We start from the raw sequence: 15,307 nt of genomic DNA on the forward strand, positions 1-15,307 counted from the left end.
TGTGGAAGAGACATCCCTGAACTGTTAATCCTTAAAGAGCCACAAGAGAACAGAATTTGGTTATATTTTCGTTAATTTCCCAAGACCTATAATAAAATCCTTGTTTTGTTTGAACCTTGTCTCCTTGCACTACTTGAGCAATCCCGCTGAAAGCTGTGTAGCCTCTCGTGACGTCACAATATATATATATATGTGTATATATATATATATATATATATATATGTATATATATATATGTGTGTATATGTGTGTGTGTGTATAATAATATTTATTTATTTAAATGTTTTGCTGCCTTAAGTGGAAAGAGTCAGGATTGTGTGGTTTGTACCTAACCCAGATGTTGCTCTCCTCCCTCCCCCTATGTCCTGAAGAGATGGCAGGATGCTGCGGACAGCGGGGCAGAGATGCTCCGGTACGTGGTGGAGCAGGTGCCACAGATCTACTGCCTGTAGGTGGAGTCCAACCCCCAGGAGGAGGAGGAGGTGATGCAGACCCGTCTCCTCCAGCCCTTGGAATGTTTCCTGTTCGAGGAGGACCCTCAGGCAGGCATGGAGAAGCTCCAGCAGGGCTGTGCCTCCAAGGAGGGGGAGACTGTCTACTCCTGCAGGTCAGAACCAGCCTACTGATTGTCATGCATCTATGCTCATTAAGACACCTGCTTATCAGACAGAGGTTTCATAACTCCTGAACCAACTCAGTCAGTAAGGTTATGGCATGTCAAGAAACAGAAATATGAAGAATCTGTTGACCTTATGAACGTACTAGGGCTGTGACGATACCAGTGTCGCAATATATGGCAAAAATGAAAACACTAAGCAGACCACACTCTTTGGTCCTTTAAAAACCTTGTGTATTTAATATGTTGTGTGCTATAGCTTGGAAAATACATGTGTGACTCTAGATGACACTATTGATGTTTGTTTCCAACATTAAGGCTGTTTTCCTAAAGTTAAATCTGATTTGTGTTTTGTTTCCTTACCACGATACTAACGAGTATCGCAATACTGGTTTCGTCCCGGCCCTAGAACGTACTGTAAGGTGACAACCTTTTTAGCCACCAGATTAGCTTTAGGCCTAGGTTCAATCAGATCGTGTGTTAACCAACGTTGGCCGACATCCGCATAGTAGGTGTTTTGACGGTGTTGGAGGTGTAACTACGGTATGAGCTGACATATCGGTGAGCGGCTGCTCTTGTGTGTCAAAAACCACTCCCTTCAAAACGGCACTCAAAAACGGCGCTAGAAAGTGTAGGCTTTATTGATGTTAGAAATAATGACTCTCTAATGTCAAACCATTGATGTTAGGCTAATGCATGTTTTCATGTTAAAGGAAAAATCCACCCAAAATCACTAATTCCTTTAATTTACCATGCTAAATAACACAAATGTGAGAACAATATTTTTTGTGAACAAACGTTTCATTTTGGTGTTATAAAATCATGTGAAAATCTGTTGCAGCTCATGTCGACTACAAAATCCACAATGCAGTGCTCTCTAGGGGCTGGCTGGCTAGCTAGCAAACGTAGCTACACATAATAATACCAAAGACTATCAGCATGTAAAGTAGCTCGTTAGCTGTAAAATCGCCTGAAGAAACTGCACTATCAATTTCGTTAACAAAAAGTACAACATTACAAATCTTTTCCTAGCTGTGAGATAATTATCTTGCTATCTGTAATATCGTAAAGCTTTGGAATCGTGACATTATACACTTTCGAGGAAAATAGGCACATTTCTCGACATATACACTGACTTTGAGAAGGGATTGCGTGACGATTAGCTTAGCAACCGCGTGACGAAACATCACAACGCGATTGGTCGACAGTCTGCTGGGTGGTGCGTTTTCCGTTCCTTCATTAATTGAATTGCTAATCTCCTTTCTATAATATATCTGGCAACGGCACCATGCAATGCACCCTGTACTAAATTACACATTTCTCAAGGTAGGAATATTGCAAAAATATGATCAATGGCTCATTCGAGAGAAGACATCCTCCCGAGTTATGACATCGGCCAGTATTGAAATCTGACATGTATGATAGACGTTTTCATGATCTAAAAGTCGTATTCCTATTAACTTCCAGTGTAGTGAGAGCGACTTTATTACGGTGCTACGTCATACCGGCCGGATTTCTGCCTGCTTGAACGGCAATGACTCAAATACACGTGAAAATATGAAATGACCCAGGGAATCGATAGGACATCACTCAGCGATGCACAAAAACAATATAACATTCAAAATGGGTGAACCTTTCCTTTTTAATTTGGATGGGGGGGATTTATGCCTATCAGTCTAATTCGAATGTTTGAACTTATAACGTGGCTGCATGGGATTTGTCGCATTATAGTCTGGTGTTGTTTCGTTGCTATGGTAACGCGTCGAGACGCTTGTGGATTTGACTGCATTAACACAGTTCCACCTCCGATACCGCCTGCCAAAACAACGCTATGTGGATGTCAGTCTGATTGAATCTAGCCCTTAAGCTCTGAAGGTTAGTTTTTATTCTTAACTCTATTAATAATGCACTTCAAAGATGTATGTAAATACATCAAAATAGTTTAGGCATGATTCGCTAAAGATGCAGTTCTAATATTAGCTAATAGGCTTACCTTTTTATCACCTCACACTACAACACCACAGTACTTAGCCTAACTGGCTGTAATTAATAGTTAATAAGTGGTCTCTGTATCAGGTTTTAGTGTGTGACTGTGTGTGTGCATGTCTTTGAGCCAACTGTTGATGTGTGTGTGTGTGTGTGTGTAATTAAATTACGAATCTAACCTCCCTTGGGCCTAATTGCAGGGACTGTGCAATAGATTCCACATGCGTACTATGCATGGACTGCTTCCAGGACAGTGTGCATAAGGGCCATCGTTATAAAGTAGGTTCCCATTTTTCCTTTAAATGTTGTTGTTTTGGAAGGGTTTAGTGTTAATATAAGTGTTTTAAGTGGTAATAACATGTTGATAACATCTAAGTCTCTCCTGCTGTCCGTGTCCATCACTGATCCTCAATGATGTTTGTATGATTTTTCCAGATGCATGCTTCGTCAGGCGGGGGCTTCTGTGACTGTGGGGATTGGGAGGCCTGGAAGACTGGGCCCTGCTGTTCCAAACACGACCCGCATCTTCTTTTCCATTCCATGTTGATGACCTCAGTTTGCTTCTTTTCCTGTCTTGAGTTGGAGAATGCACGTGTCTGGGAAAGTGACGCTTGGGCAGCCTGCGTCACAAAACAAATTACAGCTGGAATGATAGAGGCAGAGGGAGGGTGGTTGCAGAGAGGCTTTATAGAAAATAAGGGGATGAGAAAAAGCCAGTCTAGTGATTATATCATTTGGTCCACTTATGTAATATTATCATTAATTAACAATGTTTCCATATCAACGTGGAATGGCTTTTGCTGATAAACTTAATAACAAACAATTAGGAATAGGCCTAAATGGAGGGGCATTCAAGTCATTGAACAGTGTAGGGAACAGTCATGCAACAAAAGTGGTTTAGTACTGATTACTTAGGACCTGGGCCCGGTTGCATAAAACATCTTACAGTAGGTCAATTTCCCCCTTATCTTTTCCCTTAAAGTTTCCTTAACTTTAAGTTAGGCGCACAAAATATTTTAAGGCAAAATTTCCCCTTAAGTTAAGTGAAAAAGTTAAGGGTGCCCATGAGGTCCCTTAAGTGCTTCATTCAGTATGGATATCAATGTAAACAGCATTTGTGGAGGTGAACGTTGCTTTCCTCTGCCCTGGTTGCAAAAGGAAAACATCAACCAGTTAGCTAGGTGTATAACTAGCTAGCTGCTTAGCTAAACAATGAAAGGTAATCCATGGCTAGAAGGTAATTCATAGAAACAAGTTGAGAAAAAAGTAACTGAAATAAACATTTTATTATCTTCTAAATCAATTTGTTTATCCTGTCTTGAATGTAGAAGTTATATTTTGGGATCTCCACATGCGGAAAACTTATATGACTGTATGTGTACATCATTTGTTCCAGGATTTACCATTTGCTGCCTTTGATTTTGCATGCCACCTCTTTCATTAATCATCTCTCCCTTCTTATTTCATGACTGTAGGATTTTAAATGGAAATTCTCAATTCTATGTTTGATGACTGAGAGGAATATTTAGTTTTATGATGAATTCATTCATCCTGTCAACTTCCTTCCAGGTCCATGTGTTGCAACTCGAGGACCAACATGCTCATCACTGGGCTATGAGGACAACAGGGAAGTGCTGGGTAACCTAGTTGTTTAGGGCAATATGGTGACCACCAATGTGACCATCCCAGCCAGCCTGTCCATAACACTATGCCATAGACTAAATATTGAAGATAACGCAGACATAGCTAACTATCAGACTCTGCCTACAATCCCTTCATCCATCAAGATCTTAAGGTGAGTCCTTACAAAGAAGATATGTCCTGTATGTATTCATTTTATTTAATATAGTTTCAACCAAGATCATTTAAATAGACTTCTGAGCCCCTATCACTCACTATATGGTGGGATATACAGTAGCCATAGGCATCAAACTCTCTGAAGAGCATCATTATGTGGTAGGCTATTATAAAGATGTAGTTTTCAAGGCTTAGGCAATAGGCACTTATGCTCATAGTGTTAAGATTTCCATGCTGTCAGCATGTTTGCACAAATACTGTATGGTGTCTCCCGAGTGGCGCTCCCGAGTGGCGCAGTGGTCTAAGGCATCGCAGTGCTAGCTGTGCCACTAGAGATCCTGGTTCGAATCCAGGCTCTGTCGTAGCCGGCCGCGACCGGGAGACCCATGGGGCGGCGCCATTCCCTCCCCTACCCAGCGTCGTCCAGGGTAGGGGAGGGAATGGCCGGCAGGGATGTAGCTCAGTTAATAGAGCATGGCGTTTGCAACGCCAGGGTTGTGGGTTCGATTCCCACAGGGGGTATGAAAAAAAAAATAGAAATAAAAGTATAATAATAATGTGACTAACTGTAAGTCGCTCTGGATAAGAGCGTCTGCTAAATGACTAAAATGTAATGTAAATGTCTCCATGGTAACCAGAGACTCTTTCTACCATACATGCCTTCAAACTACTGTAAAACCCCTTAAGTATGCCCTTACCTAAGGACAAGGTTTGAAGGATTCTATGCAACACCCTTAAACAATTCCCTTAGGTAACGGGAAATTATTCCTTAAGGGAAATAAAATATGTTTTATGCAACCGGGGCCTGCTGTCTTGAATAAAGCCCAGCCCAGGTGTTGTCTGTCTTTACTTACCCAGTGTGAGATTACTGTGCCTTCCTCTGATAAGATCAGGAGCGGTGAGCCAACACAAAAGGCCCCTGTGGCTCATTGCGTTTTTCTGTAAACAGCAGGTGCCTCCATTGAAGGCTGGCCGCTGCCCTGTAGGCTGCTTTTTGTTTTACTGTCTGGATCTGAACATGTTTTGAATGAGCAGTGACACATCACATGGCAACACTGTCTGGGTTTCAAACAAGGAAGCTCTCAGGCGGGGGATATCTAGCAGAGAATGGCGTTGCAATGGATAGCAGCCGTTTTATGGGCTCCTGACCAATTCTGCTATCGTAACATTTTTTGTAGAAAATGTTTCCGCCATCGTTTCCTTTGACTGAAAAGAGCTTCTGGACATCAGAAAACCAATCACTAACCTCGATTTGGATGAAGATTTCTACATAAAGGAGTTGGGAGCGTGTGACGTACTGCTCACCCCGGACCAGCCCCTAATCCCAGAGACTCAGAAATGATAAAGGCGTATACAGTGCCTTCGGAAAGTATTCAGACCCCTTGACTTTTTCCACATTTTGTTAGGTTACAGCCTTATTCTAAAATTGATTAAAATGTTTTTTCCCCTCGTCAATCTACACACAATACCCCATAATGACAAAGCAAAACTGGTTTGTAGAAATTTCTGCTAATTTCAACAACAAAAAAAAGAAAGAAAAAACTGAAATATCACAATTACATGAGTTACCGCCACACCGGCAGTCACGAGTCATGAAGGCAGTCAAATTCCACATGACTGTGTAGTCACGGTAAATAGGCTTCTCCAAGCTCTGCAGCTGCTGCTGGTCATTAGTAGCCTACCAAACTTGCTAACTGCCTGGGACTCAGCACTCTATTGTCCCTCTAATCACTCTGACATCAATGCAAATTAGGCCTACTATATTTATTTCTCAACTTTCCTAATATTAAGCACATTGCTAATATTTACAACAGGAGTATAGCCTGGCTGGCATGAAAATAAACCATGGGGAAAAGCGTCCTCCATTCGCTGTTTAAGTGCATAGATGACATGTATTTTTCCCCGCTGCCCCTGTTTTGATACAGGTGCATGATAATGGTCCATTCTAAATCAAATCAAATGTCACACATACAGTACCAGTCAAAAGTTTGGACACACCTACTCATTCAAGGGTTTTTCTTTATTTTGACTATTTTCTACATTGTAGAATAATAGTGAAGACATCAAAATATGAACTAACACATATGGAATCATGTAGTAACCAAAAAAGTGTTAAACAAATCAAAATATATTTTATATTTGAGATTCTTCAAATAGCCACCCTTTGCCTTGATGACAGCTTTGCACACTCTTGGCATTCTCTCAACCAGCTTCACCTGTAATGCTTTTCCAACAGTCTTGAAGGAGTTCCCACGTATGCTGAGGCATTGTTGGCTGCTTTTCCTTCACTCTGCGGTCCGACTCATCCCAAACCATCTCAATTGGGTTGAGGTTGGGGGATTGTGGAGGCCAGGTCATCTGATGCAGCACTCAATCTTGGTAAAATAGCCCTTACACAGCCTGGAGGTGTGTTGGGTCATTGTCCTGTTCAAAAACAAATGATTGTCCCACTAAACCCAAACCAGATGGGATTGCGTATCGCTGCAGAATGCTGTGGTAGCCATGCTGGTTAAGTGTGCCTTGAATTCTAACTAAATCACAGACCGTGTCACCAGCAAAGCACCCCCACACCATAACACCTCCTCCTCCATGCTATACGGTGGGAAATACACATGCGGAGATCATCTGTTCACCCACACCGCGTCTCACAAGGACACGGCGGTTGGAACCAAATATTTCCAATTTGGACTCCAGACCAAAGGATACATTTCCACTGGTCTAATGTCCATTGCTCGTGTTTCTTGGCCCAAGCAAGTGTATTTATTTGGGCTGCAATTTCTGAGGCTGGTAACTCTAATTAACTTATCCTCTGCAGCAGAGGTAACTCTTGAGTCTTCCATTCCTGTGGCGGTCCTCATGAGAGCCAGTTTCATCATAGTGCTTCATGGTTTTTGCGAATGCACTTTTTAGAAACTTTCAAAGTTCTTGAAATGTTCGGTATTTTACTGACCTTCATGTCTTAAAGTAATGATGGACTGTTGTTTCTCTTTGCTTATTTGAGCTGTTCTTGCCATCATATGGACTTGGTCTTTTACAAAATAGGGCTATCTTCTGTACAGTCGTGGTCAAAAGTTTTGAGAATGACACAAATATTAATTTTAACAAAGTCTGCTGCCTCAGTTTTTATGATGGCAATTTGCATATACTCCAGAATGTTATGGAGAGTGATCAGATGAATTGCAATTAATTGCCAAGTCCCTCTTTGCCATGAAAATGAACTTAATCCCCAAAAAACATTTACACTGCATTTCAGCCCTGCCACAAAAGGACCAGCTGACATCATGTCAGTGATTCTCTCGTTAACACAGGTGGGAGTGTTGACGAGGACAAGGCTGGAGATCACTCTGTCATGCTGATTGAGTTAGAATAACAGACTGGAAGCTTTAAAAGGAGGGTGGTGCTTGAAATCATTGTTCTTCCTCTGTTAACCATTGTTACCTGCAAGGAAACACGTGCCGTCATCATTGCTTTGCACAAAAAGGGCTTCACAGGCAAGTATATTGCTGCTAGTAAGATTGCACCTAAATCAACCATTTATCGGATCATCAAGAACCTCAAGGAGAGAGGTTCAATTGTTGTGAAGAAGGCTTTAGGGCGGCCAAGATAGTCTCCTAAAGTTGATTCAGCTGCGGGATCGGGGCACCACCAGTGCAGAGCTTGCTCAGGAATGGCAGCAGGCAGGTGTGAGAGCATCTGCACGCACAGTGAGGCGAAGACTTTTGGAGGATGGCCTGGTGTCAAGTAGGGCAGCGAGGAAGCCACTTCTCTCCAGGAAAAACATAAGGGACAGACTGATATTCTGCAAAAGGTACAGGGATTGGACTGCTGAGGACTGGAGTAAAGTAATTTTCTCTGATGAATCCCCTTTCCGATTGGGGCATCCGGAAAAAAGTTTTTCCGGAGAAGATAAGGTGAGCGCTACCATCAGTCCTGTGTCATGCCAACAGTAAAGCATCCTGAGACCATTCATGTGTGGGGTTGCTTCTCAGCCAAGGGAGTGGGCTCACTCACAATTTCGCCTAAGAACACACCCATGAATAAAGAATGGTACCAACACATCCTCCGAGAGCAACTTCTCCCAACCATCCAAGAACAGTTTGGTGAAGAACAATGCCTTTTCCAGCATGATGGAGCACCTTGCCATAAGGCAAAAGTGATAACTAAGTAGCTCGGGGAACAAAACATCGACATTTTGGGTCCATGGCCAGGAAACTCCCCAGACCTTAATCCCATTGAGAACTTGTGGTCGATCCTCAAGAGGCAGGTGGACAAACAAAAACCCACAAATTCTGACAAACTCCAAACATTGATTATGCAAGAATGGAGTTAATTGACAGCATGCCAGAAGTTAATTGACAGCATGCCAGGGCGGATTGCAGAGGTCTTGAAAAAGAAGGGTCAACACTGCAAATATTGACTCTTTGCATAAACTTAATGTAATTGCACTCCACATTGTCGTTTCCCACTGGATAAGAGGAACACCTACGTGAGAATGCTGTTCATTGTCTACAGCTCAGCGTTCCACACCATAGTGCCCTCCAAGCTCATCAATAAGCTAAGAACCCTAGTACTAAACACCTCCCTCCGCAACTGGATCCTGAACTTCCTGACGGGCTGCCCCCTGGTGATGAGGGTAGGCAATTACACATCCGCCATGCTGACCCTCAACACGCGGGCCCCTCAGGGGTGTGTGTTTAGTCCCCTCCTGTAGTCCCTGTTCACCCATGCCTGCATGGCCACGCACGACTCCAACACCATCATTAAGTTTGCCGATGGTGGTAAGTAGGCCTGATCACCGATGATGATGAGACAGCCTATAGGGTGGAGGTCAAAGCCCTGGCAGTGTGGTGCCAGGACAACAACCTCAACGTCAGCAAGACAAAGGAGCTGATCGTGGACAACAGGAAATGGAGGACCTAGCAAGCCCCCATTCACATTGATAGGGCTGTAGTGGAGTGGGTTGAGAGCTTCAAGTTCCTTGATGTCCAAATCACTAAGGATCTATCATGGTCCACACACACCATCACAGTCGTGAGGAGGGCACAACAACGCCTCTTCCCCCTCAGGAGGCTGAAAAGATTTCTCAAGTTTTACAGCTGCGCCATAGAGAGAATCTTGACTGGCTGCATCACCGCTTGGTATGGCAACTGCTTGGCATCCGACTGCAAGGCGCTACAGAGGGTAGTGCGTACGGCCCAGTACATCACTGTGGCCGAGCTCCCTGCCATCCAGGACCTCTATACCAGGAGGTCAAAGGAAGGTACTTAAAATTGTCAAAGTCTCCAGACACCCAAGTCATAGACTGTTCTCTCTGCTACCGCACGGCAATGACCCTGAAGAGCTTCTACTCCCAACGAGCCATAAGACTGCTTTTTTTGAATCATCACATACTGCTGCTACTGTTTATCTGTCACTTTATTCCTAGTTATATGTACATATCTACCTCAATTACCTCGTGCCCCTGCACATTGACTCGGTACTGGTAGCCAAGTTATCATTACTCATTGTGTATTTATTATTACTTTTATTATTACGTGTTTTACTTTTCTATTATTTCTGTATTTCTTTTTCTCTGCATTGTCAAGGGCCCGTAAGTAAGCATTTCACTTAGTCTACACACGTTGTTTACGAAGCAAGTGACAAATAAAATATGAGTGATAGATCCCATCCCCTTTTTTGACATGGTAGTGTGACATGTTGTCTAGAATAAACAGTACACTGCTTATTGTGGTTTTATATGTTAAAATATTTTTGCCTTGTTCTTAATGTAGCCTTGAAGCTACTATAAAGCAGTTACAGTGCATTAGGAAAGTATTCAGACCCCTTGACTTATTCCACATTGATATGTTACAGCCTTATTATAAAATAGTTTTTCCCCCCTCATCAATCTACACACAATACCCCATAATGACAAAGCAAAAACAATTATTTTTTTGTGTGCAAATTTATATTTAAAAAATATAAAACGTTTACATAGGTATTCAGACCCTTTACTCAGTACTTTGTTGAAGCAGCGATTACAGCCTAGAGTCTTCTTGGGTATGACGCTACAAGCTTGGCACACCTGTATTTGGGGAGTTTCTCCCATTCTTCTCTGCAGATCCTCTCAAGTTGGATGGGGAGCATCGCTGCACAGCTATTTTCAGGTCTTACCAGAGATGTTTGATCGGGTTCAAGTCCGGGCTCTGGCTGGGCCACTCATTTTTTAATTTACATAATTTAGCAGACGCTCTTATCCAGAGCGACTTACAGTTAGTACATACATTTTCATACTGGCCCCCCGTGGGAATCGAACCCACAACCCTGGCGTTGCAAACACCATGCTCTACCAACTGAGCTACACGGGACATTCAGAGACTTGTCCCGAAGCCACTCCTGCGTTGTCTTGGCTGTGTGCTTAGGGTCATTGTCCTGTTGGAAGGTGAACCTTCAACCCAGAATGTAGGTTTTAACTAATTAAACAACAAAGAATATGATCTACATGATCAGTCTCTGTGTGTAAAATGAAAAGTGGTTAATGGGAACCTAACTCCAATGTTATTTGTTGCCTAGACTTTACTGAAAATGACACTCAAGTCCAGAGAAAAACAATACATTAATATTGCAGTTAGCATGACAGCCTTTATAATAGAACGCTTGTGACCACACACACGAGTGGCACAGCGGTCTAAGGTGCTGGATCTCAGTGCTACAGGGGTCACTACAGACCCTGGTTCGATTCCAGCCTGTATCACAACCCGCCGTGATTGGGAGTCCCATGGGGCTGCGCACAATTGGCCCAGCGTTGTCCGGGGTAGGCCGTCATTGTAAATAAGAATTTGTTCTTAACTGACTTGCCTAGTTAAATAAAAAATAAACACATCTAAATATTGTACTTGGGAAGAAAAAAAAAACATCTTAAAGTAGAAATATAATGAAACAAACAGGCATTCTATTTTTATCTCTGTTATAGTGGCTACGATTATAGTGACCACTATAGTAGACATCGATCAAGTGCACAAGGCTATATATATATATATCTATATCTATGCTACAATGTGCCAGCAGCAGAGCATGAGACCCTTTGTTGGCATAATTGATCTCTTTCAGGCAGAGTACACCTGGCATACCCCTTTTTATCCACCATATTGATAAAGTGAGAAAGAGGGAAAGTGTGTGGTGTTCCTTTCACCTCTATAGTGGCATCCAGCTTAAACCAGGCCCAGCTCCAGCTACACTTCATCCCTGAATCCACTTGTTTAACAAGCAACGCCTAATTGTCTCATTCTGAAAATTAACCACATACTGTAGAGGGAAAACATTAGTTAATAGATAGTAGTTAACTAGCTAACGGATAATTCGACCCAGCTTGCAAGATACTTAACAATGCTAACAATTGTTGTTCCACCACACTTGCTCCCTCACCTCAAACTTTCCAAATGCCAGTTGTTTTTCGGTTACTTCTCCGTTGTCAGGCTTCTCACCTACCTCTTTGTTATCCTCTGACGCGCTGCTGTAACTGGCAAACTGCCTTTCTGCTCTCTTTCCAGAGCGCCCGCTAATGCCAGTATTGCAACAAACGTGCATCACTTGTTCGCTTACAGCCACTATTGATCCATAGCCCCCCCAAAAAAACGGCGAATTTTGCCGAAAGGTGACTAGTTTGCATCCCTCTATCTAAAGAAACACAGCAGAGACTTTCTTTATGAAATAAAAAAGTTTATCTTGTCAAAATTAAGAGGAACATTTGACTGAACATGAATTAGAGCCCACTAATTCATGTTCATCACAAAAGGAGGGCGTTGGAAATCTCTTTCCAGGTTCTGCCAAAAACCTAGTTCTGACAGTTTATAGCCTTTGTCAGAGCACTTTATTCTTCTGGGCTTTTGGAGAAAGATTTCCATTGCCCTCCTGTAATTGAGCTCCTTGATGGGGGGGAGGGGGGGGTTGATGGAGAGCCGCATGCAGGCGGCTAGATGCTCTCCCTGCAGTCTGTTCCTCAAGTCTGTTTTGACCTGCAATAACAGAGATAATAATAAGAGAAGGGAGCGGGACAAAGATAATCTACTTTCACATTTAAATGGTCCTGTTTCATTGCAGAGAAGTCCCTCACACAATTAACGGAAGACACTGGTATAGTCAGTGCGATTGCTGCCTGCTGGCTAAGGCAGGGGTAGACTGCCCCCACTCATCTAACTGTGAGGCCAGCTTTGTCATTGCCGTCAGCTGGTCCATCCCCTGAAATACATGAAAAACGAAAGATGTACAACATTAAAGAAGAGCCAACAGTGGTAGTTCAACAGGAAAAAGTTACTTCAAAAGATTGTCACACTCATACCATACTTTGAATGCTACAACTAGCACATGTTGCTTGTAAGAGGGCCACTCTTGCAGCACAGCAGCCTCTGGCGCTTGCAAGATCTGCCTGGAGAGGAGGGTCAGGTTAAAGGTGTTTATCCTCTCACTAGAGCACACAGCCTGAGGTCCCAACACACTGAAGGCTCACAGAGCTAAATAACCTTCAGAACTATGTTGAACCCAGGCAGATTATCTGTTTACCAAGAAAAGCGAATGTGCTTTACAGAACTTTATTGAAACTATGTTTGGTAGAAATAGGATGTTTATTTTGGTGTGGCGGCAATAATTCTGCCGTGGCGCAGCGCCACACTTAAATGAACGCAGAGGAAACACTGATCAGCACCTTACCATATGTGAATGATAATGCATGTTTAAAAAAAAAATCTCTGTAGGATGAGTGTGTGTTGGAGCCTGGTTTACGTGAGCGTGCCCAGAAGCTCTTCCGGGTTCTGCTGTGCTACGTTACGGACTTGCTGGTGTAGGAGGAGAGCTACGAGCTAGCTGCAGAGCTCCAGCCCAGGTACTACTAATGATAGATAACCAACTATATTACATTATAGTTTTTAATCCAGAATGACATTCAATGTGATTTCTCATTTTTTTATTTTTTTTTATTTCACCTTTATTTAACCAGGTAAGCCAGTTGAGAACAGGTTCTCATTTACAACTGCGACCTGGCAAGGAGGACACATAATACTGTGTGCTGTACAACGATGAGCACCACTCGTACGGTCACGTGATCTACACCCTGCAACGCTCGGTTCAGTGTGAGCAAAGTGAGGCACACACTCACACAGCCCTCATCGACAAAGAGGTACTGTCTACATGCATTCTCTGCCATCTGGCACACTTCATTAGTTTCAATTCAGGCATCTAGATAGGACAATTACAAATAAAACAGTGTGGAACTCTGGTTGTTATTATTATGTGCATTTGAAATGTATAATTGTCTTTTGAATGCAGGGTCGCCGGGCAGTGAAGCGAGGGAAGCTTCGGTCTTGCCAACAAGCCAAGGACCTCATCCGGGTAAATCATAGCCTTTTATGAATTCAAACTTCTACTACTCACCTGCAGCACCTGACCTCTAACCCCTGCTGTACTCTGTGTTGTAGTCCCATTCGGAGCACATTTCCCTGCAGCCCCTGCGTGTGGAGATCCTCCACTCAGCGGTCATGGCCCACCAGAGCTTCGCCATGCGGCTGGGCACCTGGTTTCAGAAGATCATTGGCTACTCATTGAGGTTCAGGCAGGTGTTCTGCAACGTCGCTCTGTAGCCCAGCTAAGAGGGGGACCGGCCCAGCCTCATTTGCCGACTCATGCTGCACGACGCCAGGTTGTACAAAGGCAAGTAGACCTGGGAGCATGGATCAATCTTTCTCTGCTTTAAGATGCACCCCTGTTTTGCCTCCAGTCCATCACATTCAAACCCATTCTCTTTTTTCATCCAGCCCGTAAGATCATCCATGAGTTGATCTTCTGTAGCCTGCTGATGGAGACTGAGTACAAGAGGCTCTTTGCCATGGAGTTCACCAAGGTGTGTCAGAAGTTAAACGTACACTGATGCTTTTTTTTTTATCCACAAAATGTACATTACAGTTATGTAGCTAACCTTAACTGTACATGTCCCACCCCGCTGCCCTCTCTCTGTCTTTCAGCATTACAAGCAACTGCAGAAGGACTTCATCCTTGATGACCATGAGAGGAGCATATCCATCACAGCTCTATCTGTGCAGATCTTCACCGTACCCACTCTGGTGAGAGCTATGGCGATCGATTGTAATGTGAAGATTGTTTTTTCTTTGTCAGCCAGGCTCAGCTTACACCACTGTATCCTCTTCTCTGTGTTCAGGCCAGGCAGCTGATTGAGGAACGGAATGTGATCAAGGTGATTGTCACGTGTAGCTCAGTTGGTAGAGCATAGCCAGGGTTGTGGGTTCGATTCCCACGGGGGGGCAGTATGAAAATGTATGCACTCACTAAACTGTAAGTCGCTCTGGATAAGAGCGTCTGCTAAATGACTAAAAATGTAAAAAATAAAATGTTGACACTATCATGGAGCTGCTCTGGGAGCACCTGGATGCCAACCATTCTTTCCACTTCCAGGGATACAACTCAAACAAGTTCTTCCGGATCCAGGTGATCTTCCACAACCTGAGGTGGGTGTGACATACTACTCAGTCTCATCTCAGACATTAGGGATATGTCTCTTGTTGTAGCTGCCTGAGGCGTATCTATAATTACGTGTTCAAACCTATTATTATGCTTAGATTTCCTTCCCCTTCTTGACATGGTCAAATAACTCAAGCACAGCTTGGTAACCTTTATTTTATTTTTTTGGCACACATATACTAGAGGTCATTAATAACTTGGTCAACTAGAATGGCACCGATTGGCTTATAGGTGGCACTGTTATAAGCGGTCTCACTCAAACCCTCAAATCCACAGCCCCGTTTCACCTACAGTCGTGGTCAAAAGTTTTGAGAATGACACAAATCCTAATTTTCACAAAGTCTGCTGCCTCAGTTTTGATGATGGCAATTTGCATATACTCCAGAATGTCATGAAGAGTGA

The 15,307-nt window shown here is 43.2% G+C and overlaps 1 pseudogene; it reads left to right on the forward strand.

Moving 5' to 3' along the window:
* The window catches only part of LOC121544877, a 39,226-nt pseudogene that overhangs the window by 7,863 nt on the left and 16,056 nt on the right, over positions 1 to 15,307 (forward strand).

This window comes from Coregonus clupeaformis, chromosome 29 (assembly GCF_020615455.1).
Source record: "Coregonus clupeaformis isolate EN_2021a chromosome 29, ASM2061545v1, whole genome shotgun sequence".
Classification (NCBI taxonomy): domain Eukaryota; kingdom Metazoa; phylum Chordata; class Actinopteri; order Salmoniformes; family Salmonidae; genus Coregonus; species Coregonus clupeaformis.